The sequence below is a fragment of the Paramormyrops kingsleyae genome, chromosome 13, assembly GCF_048594095.1.
Source record: "Paramormyrops kingsleyae isolate MSU_618 chromosome 13, PKINGS_0.4, whole genome shotgun sequence".
Classification (NCBI taxonomy): Eukaryota; Metazoa; Chordata; class Actinopteri; order Osteoglossiformes; family Mormyridae; genus Paramormyrops; species Paramormyrops kingsleyae.
This window is the reverse complement of record NC_132809.1, coordinates 19,165,928-19,176,620: the sequence shown is the minus strand read 5'-3', so window position 1 is coordinate 19,176,620 and position 10,693 is coordinate 19,165,928.

Sequence of the window (10,693 nt, the reverse complement as noted above, 5' to 3'; positions counted from 1 at the left end):
AATGCAGAAAGGCTTGTAAATGTGCGGCTAATGAAAACCCTGAGGCGTCCAACTGCTACAATCATCTGGATAATATCAACCAATAAATCCAGTGATTAGGCTGCTCCTCTCAGAACTGTAATACCTAAGTTAGGGCGAAACAAGAAAGTGCGTGTTTCACTCAATACACCTGCATCTGAATAAAAAACAAATAATTTTCTTTCAACAAATTCTCTTAAAGGCAAAACTGAATATTGGGGTTGGGTAACTGTACCTAACAGACTGTAATAATCTGTTACAAACACTCTTTTTCTGTACATTCCTTCTATTACAAAACTTAATATCGTAAAATATTTTGTACTCTATTTCAATATCATATTTTTATATAAATTCAAATTATTCATGCAAGAAAGGTAAAAAAAAGACAAACATTTTACTGCACATCAACAGCGATTTTATTACTTGTAAGCAGTGTTATGCAGATAATTTGTAATTAAGGCCAAATGGCTTTGCTGGGGGTTTGAGTCAGTTCTTAAGTTATAAGCAAGAGTTTGGTAGGAAGGGTAAGGTCAGACAGGCTAATGCTCTTCAATGACTAAATTGTGTTGCAGTAGCTACAAGCTAATATGAGTGACGTTGCAATAAGGCAGGAGTCCTGGGTGACATGACAAATTTCAGGTTCTTTGGAAAACGTGAAAAATATGGCTAATAGGTGGAAGCCAGAAAAACTTGTCCTTCCAAAAATGGCTACAATTTTTCCTCAAGTCACCCAACCTCTAAGCCACAGTGCCCTAGGAGGTGACCTTTGACCCGATGCCATTTGCTCAAACGTGTCTGCTGATTTGACCTCTGGAATCTGCAAGACATTAAAAAAGAAAAAGAAAGGAAGGATAACACAGACTGCTCAGTTGTTATTTTTCTGTGTTTAAAAATATGCAGTAAGATTATAATATTGGGTATTTAAACAAATTTCTTCCCTGCCTGCTATCATAATAGTGCAACAAGCAACACTGCCTGTTTTCTAGCTCCAAAGAAACATGAAAAAGTTGCAATGTGATGCCTGATGTGTCCTCATTAGCATAATGATGCTGCAAACATGGCAGTGTTCTCAGAGGTTAGCGGGAACTTCAACAACTATTCTATCTCCACTTTGTGAAAAGAGTTTGTGACCCCAATGGAAAAATCTCACCGCAGTACATCACATCTGTCTGCAGATGCGTGCAAGCTTAAATGATGTTTAAAACCTATGGAAATGTTTTATAATTAATTATGTTGTGCAGGGGTGGAATTTAGGTGCTTTATTTTCTGCTATGAAAATAAAGTTGGGACTGTGTTTTGAGTCCTCATGTTTCTGTGTCCTTTCTTTCTTAGATTTGCTGATTGATTTTTGTTGTTTTCTATCCGTTGTTCCTTCCCCCATTTCAGCATCAGAAAGTGAGTTTTGGGGTGGGGTGCAGTGGTTGCTCCAAGAACTGATGTATGGAACAGTTGCTGGTCCCTATGAATGCTTTTGTTTTCTGGGCTGCCATTCATTATGAAGCCTTTGGTGGGAGAGAGATAAAGGGGGGCCTGACCTGGGTCTGGGGGCCCTGACCTCCCTAGACCTGAGGGTCACATTTTCAGCAGTGGTGCAGGGGCCTTTGCTGGACCACAGGCCCCTTCCATGAAAACAGGCAGAAAGTCGCACTGAATGCTGGGAGATGGTGGGAAAATTACATCATTTATACTCAAGACCCATTTATACTACAGACCCAGGAGTCTGTTTCAAAGGGGCAAATTCAGATTAGCTGACAGGAGGGGTCAAGGGTTATTATTTGGCCTCTTTGCTATGCTACAGTAACATGTTATGAAATTTTAACTTTAAGTAAACTTCATTAGCAAAAAATCTCAAATGTCATTGGTCATAAACAATGTTGAAGTAAGTATTTAGAAAGTTTTTAAGTAATTAAAAATTTCACTAAAAGCAGGTTTTACTTTCGAGCACACAAGATATGTATGAGTATGATAGGTTCCTTATTTGAAAGATTATATATATATATATATTTTTTTGTTAATATCCCACTTACTGATTATGCTGCAATATCAAGCTGGGTCTGAAACAGGCTTTGTTCAGAGAAGAGCGTGACAAAATACTGCCATGAGCATCAAGCCTTGGGGCTGGACATTAATACAACTGTCCTGTGTGAAGCTTAGTGCAGCTTCTAAAGAGACCCTGGGGGGAGAAGCCTAATTAGTGTCCCTGTCCCACACCTATCAATGTCTTCAGCAGTTCAGACTCTGAGGTCTCATTGATTTGTGTGTGTGTGTGTGTGTGTGTGTATGTATGTATATATATATATATATATATGTGTGTGTGTGTGTGTATGTATGTATATATATATATATATATGTGTGTGTGTGTGTGTGTATGTATATATATATATATGTGTGTGTGTGTGTGTGTGTGTGTGTGTGTATGAACAAACATTTGCCTTGCTATGGCCCCTACATTGACCTGTTCGTAGCCAAACTCCAACAAAACAAAGCCAGCCGGGTCTTCATCTATAACTAGTACCTAGTCATTCTAGTAATACATCGATGGATCCTCTGTGTGGTGTGTGAACTTAATATGATTTCTTGGCAGTTACTGATAGGATACAAAGCCAGATACAAGCCTGCCCTTTCAGGTGACTATCAACACCCTCCTACATTTTTCTGTTTTGCTGCCCTCCTTAATAAACATGGAGGCCAATTTTCTGGTACGTTAACCTGGAAGATGGTTAATACAGCAGAGTTTGATGCTGAAAGGGTGGCAAGATGGATGAGACTGCCGGCTCACATCGGGATGCTTTCCCACTGCCCTGCTCTTCGTCTTGGACAAAGCCTTCATTGAGGGGATACTTCACACCAGCCTCGTAAACTAGTGGTGACGACAAAGGCTCTGACACTTTAAAGTGTCAGCTAACTGCCCCTTCTGCATCTCACTATGTGGCTGAGAAAAACAGCCTGTGCTCTCCTTAAGGTGGTACGACACATATCTGCGTATCTACAGCAGAGGCCTATTGGTCTGCAGGACAAATTCAGCCTGCAAGATGGTTTTAAATGGCCCTTTATGTGTTTTTTTATTCATTATAAAATCTGCCCCGCAGGTTGACCTTACATTTTACACTTAGTAATTTTTCATTTAAGTGCATGGACTGCGTGGACTTGGGTTTCTTGTAGATTAGCGGAATATACATTACATTTCTTCTCTCTCTTGTTTCTCTTTCGGCTCATAAAAAATACCCCAAATAGCTCTTGGGAGGAAACTCGGGTAATTTGAGTCTGAGACCCCTGATCTACAGGAGTACTTCTGTGATGCCTTGGTGCAAGTTAAAGGCAATGTTTCCCCGTGGAGTTATATGTCATGCATTAAATGTATGGACACAAGTCTCATTTTGCTTCCTGCAGCAGCCCTCAGCTCATTCCCTTTAACCGAGGGCTTGAATTTGCACCTTACCCTATGGGGCAACTAACAGCCTGCAGAAAGAAGGCACGGCTTACAACACACTGCATGAAATGGAATATCTCTGCTCCTTTCAAAGATTGTTTTTGTGCATTTGTTTGATACCTTCCTCCCTTGCAGCCTCCAAGGATGTCCTTTTAAATTCAAGGCCAGTATGCACACAAGAAGACTGTCAGCCAGGGTGTCTGTCTATAATTCTTTGAGCATTTGGGGACTCAAAGTTCATCTGTCCCCCTGAAACAGCATAATTTAAGGAGAGCTAGGTCCCCTCTGCCTTACATTACTGGGTATTCAGTGCAATAACATTTACAGTCAATATTTTACATGCTGTTTTGTAATCATCAGAATTTTAAGAAGTAGTCTAATCTCAATAAATCTCAACAAGTTTTCTATGCAATTATTAAGCTCATTTTAAACATTGCTTAAATGAATGTCAAACAGGGGCATCACTAGGTCAGTTTTATAAATGTATATCAATTAGTTTAAATAGTGTGTTATTTGATTCACTTTCATTAAAATCAGACCCCTCTAATGAAGGCTTACCCCCCCCCCCCACACCCTTTCAGAAACCTCTAGTGATGCTCTTGATGTCAAACAAATTCAAATGACTGTAGACGTTTAAACAGGTCTAATAATACGGCATCAAATACCAAACAAAGACTGTTAAATATCACAAAAATAAAGTCTGTTAAAACTCATGAAGACGGAGGCAAAATCAGGTACATTTCCCTGGCGTCGACAAAGAGCACAGCCCAGAAAGCAGCCACAAAGTATGGTCGGCTTGCTGGTGACTGCTGTGAATCCCAGTATGTAGCCCACTGGGTGCTACATTGGTATGCTAGCTGGAGAGGTCATTCCAGCTTCATGTGCAGGCCGGTCACTTTCCCTCTTTTTTTCTAGAGAGAGATTCTTTAAAGTGCAAGAGGAAAAGGCTTTTTTGGCTGTATTAGGATAGATTTAGAGAAAGGTGCAGTGGTTAAATAAAACGTGCTCACCACAAGAACAGTAGTCACTGACAGTCTTGGGTTTAGCCATCATGTAAAAATCAGGAAAATAATGAACAGTATATGGAAAGGAAGTGAAAAAAACACAGCCTATGTAAGAGACAGATGAATGCTGCATTTGAATGAGAAGTCTTTACATTTATATCAATTTGCCAAGTAGGTGTTTGTAACCAGACTTCTGATTTTGACATTATTTTCCTAGAAAAGACTTGAGTTGGTCTCAATGAGGGCTGAGTGGCGACAGTATAGGCCCCCTGTAGTGAGGGCAGAGCTGTCAAAAAGTTCACTTCCAGAATCATTCCAGAAGGCATCAAATCTCTGGTCTTCAGTACGGCATCACCCCTACAGTTCAGAAATTACATGTTCTGTTGTCTAATGCATTTTTATCGTTTGTCGCCTCATATTTTATTGACATTCAAAAGTTCGTTAGATTAAATGTTTAAAATTCAGTTTTAAAAAAATCTGTTTATAATGATTAATTCCATAAATTTTGTGTTTTGTAATTGTAAAGTTTTGCTCTTTGTCCATTTCTGATTGGCTTTCCCTAAAATAAACACTTCAGATAGTCTCAGTAATTTCAGAATGCATTCCAAATGCATGTGACTTGCAGTAAAGCCAGATGGCAAACTGCAGGATTTTAACTGTCAATATTATATCAAGCACTGCTGATATTTTTTTATTTAAAATTTTCTGACAATTCCTTAACTTCTTAAGGTTAAAATGAAAAACTTTCAGGAGAATTTGAGAAATGACAAACATTTTTCCTCCCGGTGTTTACTGTAAAAGTACGTGGCACACTCCTTGGTCAGAGTAGTCAGCTATTTGAGATGGCCCTGCCCCCCCCCCCCCCCAGATGGTAGGCAGGTAGACTAAGACACCATCCCTCCGAGAGAGGTCACAGACAGCTCCATCACATACTGTAGGGTGGCACATGCCTGAAATACAACCAATCCCTGATGTTTTATTTTCAAAAGTAAGATCTCAGAGTTCAGAGATTTGCACCTTGGTCAGACAGTTCACCTGTGGCCCTTCAGCTATATTTAACTGCAGGAACACTGTAACACTGACAGGACTGAATGAGGGATGATTTCCTGAAGGATATCTGAATGTGCATCCTGGTTCAAAGGTCTGCTGATACATCATCACTGGTTCTGTAAGTGCTCAAATTTGGAATATTTTGAAAGATAAAAGGGGCTCAGAATCTGCACTTTCAAAAGCTGCATTGCATTTCTTCTGCCTCACTTATTAAAATTTGTAACTTGATTTCAGATGATTTAATATAAATTTCAATTTCTTACTTTTAAGATACTCTTATGTTGTAATATACCCCATTATATTATATACCCCATTATATTATACACCCCATCAACCTACATTGTTATTCTCATGACTCTATCTATAATAAGTCAGCAAGTGCATAATAAATCTGAACAACCTGTGCACCTGGAAAAGAAAGCTTTGCAAGCATTGTGCAACCTCCAAAGAACAGTCGACTGAGGAAGGATCTGAGCAACAATAACAGTTAAGAGCAACACATAACTTGAGGTACAAGACTGCTGGACATCAACAATCAAAGAAATGACTGATCTTTCAATGCAAAGAAATTAAACTGTTTGGCAGATCAGGTACATGGCACTGAAAATACATAATGCTTGTATAGTACATACAGAATAATAAAAATTGGGTGTAATCAGACTGGGGCTTATTTTTTTTTGTAAGATTTATGGAATATATGTCTAGATGGTAACAATTTCTGATGATTAAGAAGAGCTGACAGTCCGTTTGATGGAGGAGAGGTACAAGTCAAAAAATGCTTGGGTGAAGGTGAAAGAGAGCTGAAGGTTGGAGCGTAAGCAGGAGGGTTAGGTTGGGTTCAGCCATGTGGCAGGTGTATAGATGGGGGTGTTGGAAGGTCCTGCTGGTGATCATGACTTTGTCATAGAAGAAAGGGGAATCGTGAAGGGAGATACAATAAAAGGGAGAAAGTGTGAGATGTTAGAAAGACATACAGTACATATCTAAACCTGAACCATACAGAACCATATTGCACGTTGGTTTACATTATAAATCTTGCCTTATAAACAGTTATTAAATGATCTAAAAAGATTACAAACGTGATGCAGAAGTTCTATATAAAGACACCATATAAGGAATCTCCATAAAATAAGTAAATTTTAACAAGAATAGTAAGCAATATAACAGAACTTTGCCATGTTTTTTTACCTCTTTTTGGTGCTGAACAAGCATATCATTATGATCTTAACTGGCTGAAAGCCGTTAAACTCGAGACAAAGAGTGTTATGGAAAAGCAGGAAACATTAGCAGCTTCAATCACATAAGCTGAGCTGAGGGCTGCTGGAGTGGAATAAGTAAGTTTCCCTTTCAAGTGGCTTGAAGCATTTACATTCCAGACCGCAAGCGAACTGCGTGAGTCTATTGCCACTAATGCCGTTTAATATTACTTAAATCTAGCATTTGTCATTGACTGTTTAAATAGGTTTTAAAGTCAATACTAAGTAATAATAATATTAATATTTTTAATTGTAAAATTTCACCCAATAAATATAATTTATTGTGTATAGAGTGTGCATTCTCTATTGTTACATACTGTCCGTTTTTGAATCTGTGTATTTTTGTGGAAAGTAAGGTAAGGTTTTTGCCCTTTCACACACTGAAAAGGTTTCATCAAACATCAAACAGTGAGCATTAGTACACAATGGTGTGTTAATCTCTTCTATACAGGCTTTTCATTGCAATGTGAAGAAGACTTAATGGCTCCCAAGACTCTCAGCTTTGACCATTCGCTCATAAAAATCAGCTTTTCTGCAAAGTCAAAGGGGCCAATGTTTTGGATCGCTCCTGGGGAGGCAGACGCCTCTCTTAAAACATGGGGCTCCGCCTGGCACAGAAATACTTTAAAACTTTATATTGTAGGAAAAAAAGCAAACATCTTAATTGTTAACTTTGAAAATGCAACAGTCAGTTTTAATGGACACATTACAAAGCCAGTGACAGACTGGCAGGATTTTCAAGGAGAAAAATTTAACATTTAAATTAGTCGGTAATGTCATATTTTTAAAACTATTAACAAACAGGAAAATATTTTGTAGTTGGCAAAAAAAAATCTTTTCCTGTTTTAAATTATTTCTAAAATATAAAACTTTTTAGAGGGAATTTACGATCTGCAATAGGACAAATCAGGATACTTATTTAGGACTGTTGCATCTCTGTACTGAGGTTGGCCCTAATGTGCAAAACTGAGTGCATGAAGAGAACACAAAAAAGAAAAAAAAAATCAGAAAATACAAAAAAATGAAAATGAAAACCAAAAGACAACACAAAACATCAAAAACCAACACAAAAAATCCACAATTTCTCAGCGCTTGTGTTTTTGCATAGATATATACTCTCTCTCTCACACACACACACACACACGTGTATATATATATATATATATATATATATATATATATATATATATATATATATATATATACACACATACATACATACATACATACATACATACACACACACACGTATTTAATATATATATATATATATATATATATATATATATATATATATATATATATATATATATATACACACACACATATATCTATATATACACTCACCTAAAGGATTATTAGGAACACCTGTTCAATTTCTCATTAATGCAATTACCTAATCAACCAATCACATGGCAGTTGCTTCAATGCATTTAGGGGTGTGGTCCTGGTCAAGACAATCTCCTGAACTCCAAACTGAATGTCAGAATGGGAAAGAAAGGTGATTTAAGCAATTTTGAGCATGGCATGGTTGTTGGTGCCAGATGGGCCGGCCTGAGTATTTCACAATCTGCTCAGTTACTGGGATTTTCACGCACAACAATTTCTAGGGTTTACAAAGAATGGTGTGCAAAGGGAAAAACATCCAGTATGCGGCAGTCCTGTGGGCGAAAATACCTTATTGATGCTAGAGGTCAGAGGAGAATGGGCCGACTGATTCAAGCTGATAGAAGAGCAACTTTGACTGAAATAACCACTCGTTACAACCGAGGTATGCAGCAAAGCATTTGTGAAGCCACAACACGCACAACCTTGAGGCGGATGGGCTACAACAGCAGAAGACCCCACCGGATACCACTCATCTCCACTACAAATAGGAAAAAGAGGCTACAATTTGCACGAGCTCACCAAAATTGGACAGTTGAAGACTGGAAAAATGTTGCCTGGTCTGATGAGTCTCGATTTCTGTTGAGACATTCAAATAGTAGAGTCAGAATTTGGCGTAAACATCATCATCGTCATCATCATCATCATCATCATCATCATCATCATCTTTATTTATAAAGCACTTTAAAACAGCCACAGCTGACACAAAGTGCTGTACATTAAAACCAAATAATCAACTATTCATAGGAAATAAATAAAATGCAAATAAGTTAATTTATTACTAGCTAATTTAATTACAATTAAACAGAATGAGAACATGGATCCATCATGCCTTGTTACCACTGTGCAGGCTGGTGGTGGTGGTGTAATGGTGTGGGGGTTATTTTCTTGGCATACTTTAGGCCCCTTAGTGCTAATTGGGCATCGTTTAAATGCCACGGTCTACCTGAGCATTGTTTCTGACCATGTCCATCCCTTTATGACCACCATGTACCCATCCTCTGATGGCTACTTCCAGCAGGATAATGCACCATGTCACAAAGCACGAATCATTTCAAATTGGTTTCTTGAACATGACAATGAGTTCACTGTACTAAAATGGCCCCCACAGTCTCCAGATCTCAACCCAATAGAGCATCTTTGGGATGTGGTGGAACGGGAGCTTCGTGCCCTGGATGTGCATCCCACAAATCTCCATCAACTGCAAGATGCTATCCTATCAATATGGGCCAACATTTCTAAAGAATGCTTTCAGCACCTTGTAGAATCAATGCCACGTAGAATTAAGGCAGTTCTGAAGGTGAAAGGGGGTCAAACACCGTATTAGTATGGTGTTCCTAATAATCCTTTAGGTGAGTGTGTGTATATATATATATATATATATATATATATATATATATATATATATATAGATAGATAGATAGATACACACACTACAGGGCAGAGGTTTGGGCCCACCCTTTGATTTTTTTAAAAAACAAACAATATTAGGTATTGTATAAATATTAGAAATACTTAAAACAAATGTAACTGACTGGTTTTCAGTATTTTATAGCTTGTAGTAACACATTATTTTCCACAAAGGCTGAAACTATTGGTTTTGAAGACATATCAGGTCTATGTTTAGTGCATTGACATTAGAGTTTAGATTCTCTGCCCGAGCCCGAGCCCGAGCCCAGACCCGACCCGACCCGACCCGTGGGCCGGGTCGGGCCGATATTTCCTGCCACTATCTTCGGGCCGGGCCGGGCTGGGCGGGGCCATGATCAAGCATTTGTGTGTGTTTTTTTTTTTTTTAAATCATTACTTAATTAGCCTAATTGGGTGGAGAGCTATGCCATAATTATAAATGTAGCTCCCTCCCGTAAGACACGAGCACAAGAGTCCTTTGCATTTAACTGAGCCGACGGTTTATTCGAAAGACAGTGGCTTCGTTATTATCACCATCATGGCAGACGTGAGAACTAAATACAGATACGGAAACACAAAATCAAGCACATTTACTTACAATATTAGCTAACAAACATTGAAATTCAAATGAAATATAAACATAAATAACAATAAAGACAGCTTAGAGAATTCATATACAGTTAACACGAACCTCAGTTAGCATTTACATTTACATGGCTAAATACAACAAACTTAACTAAAACTTAATTAACACATACCTCGTTGGCTGCTTACGGAAAGATTTAACCTTTTTCTTAACCCTTTACTTAAAGTTCGATGCCGAGCACACAAACTGGTTCCAGCAGCAAGCGAACTGGATAAGTGAAAACGTGCTTTTCTTCTAAACGTGTCTCAAAAATCCATTCTGAATAAACAAACAATGCAGTTTACATGCTTCGTCCTTGTTGCATTTTTCATTAAGATAAATCTAAACTAATTTCTGTAGTTCAAACAACTTAGAATTGTAGTTGAGAACGTCTGTTACAACGGCTCACGTATTAAAAAATAGTCGGGTTTAAATCGGGCTCGGGCTCATAATTACAGTTAATGTGTCGGACCGGGTCGGGCTCGCACACAAGGTGCACGGGCTCGGGTAGGGT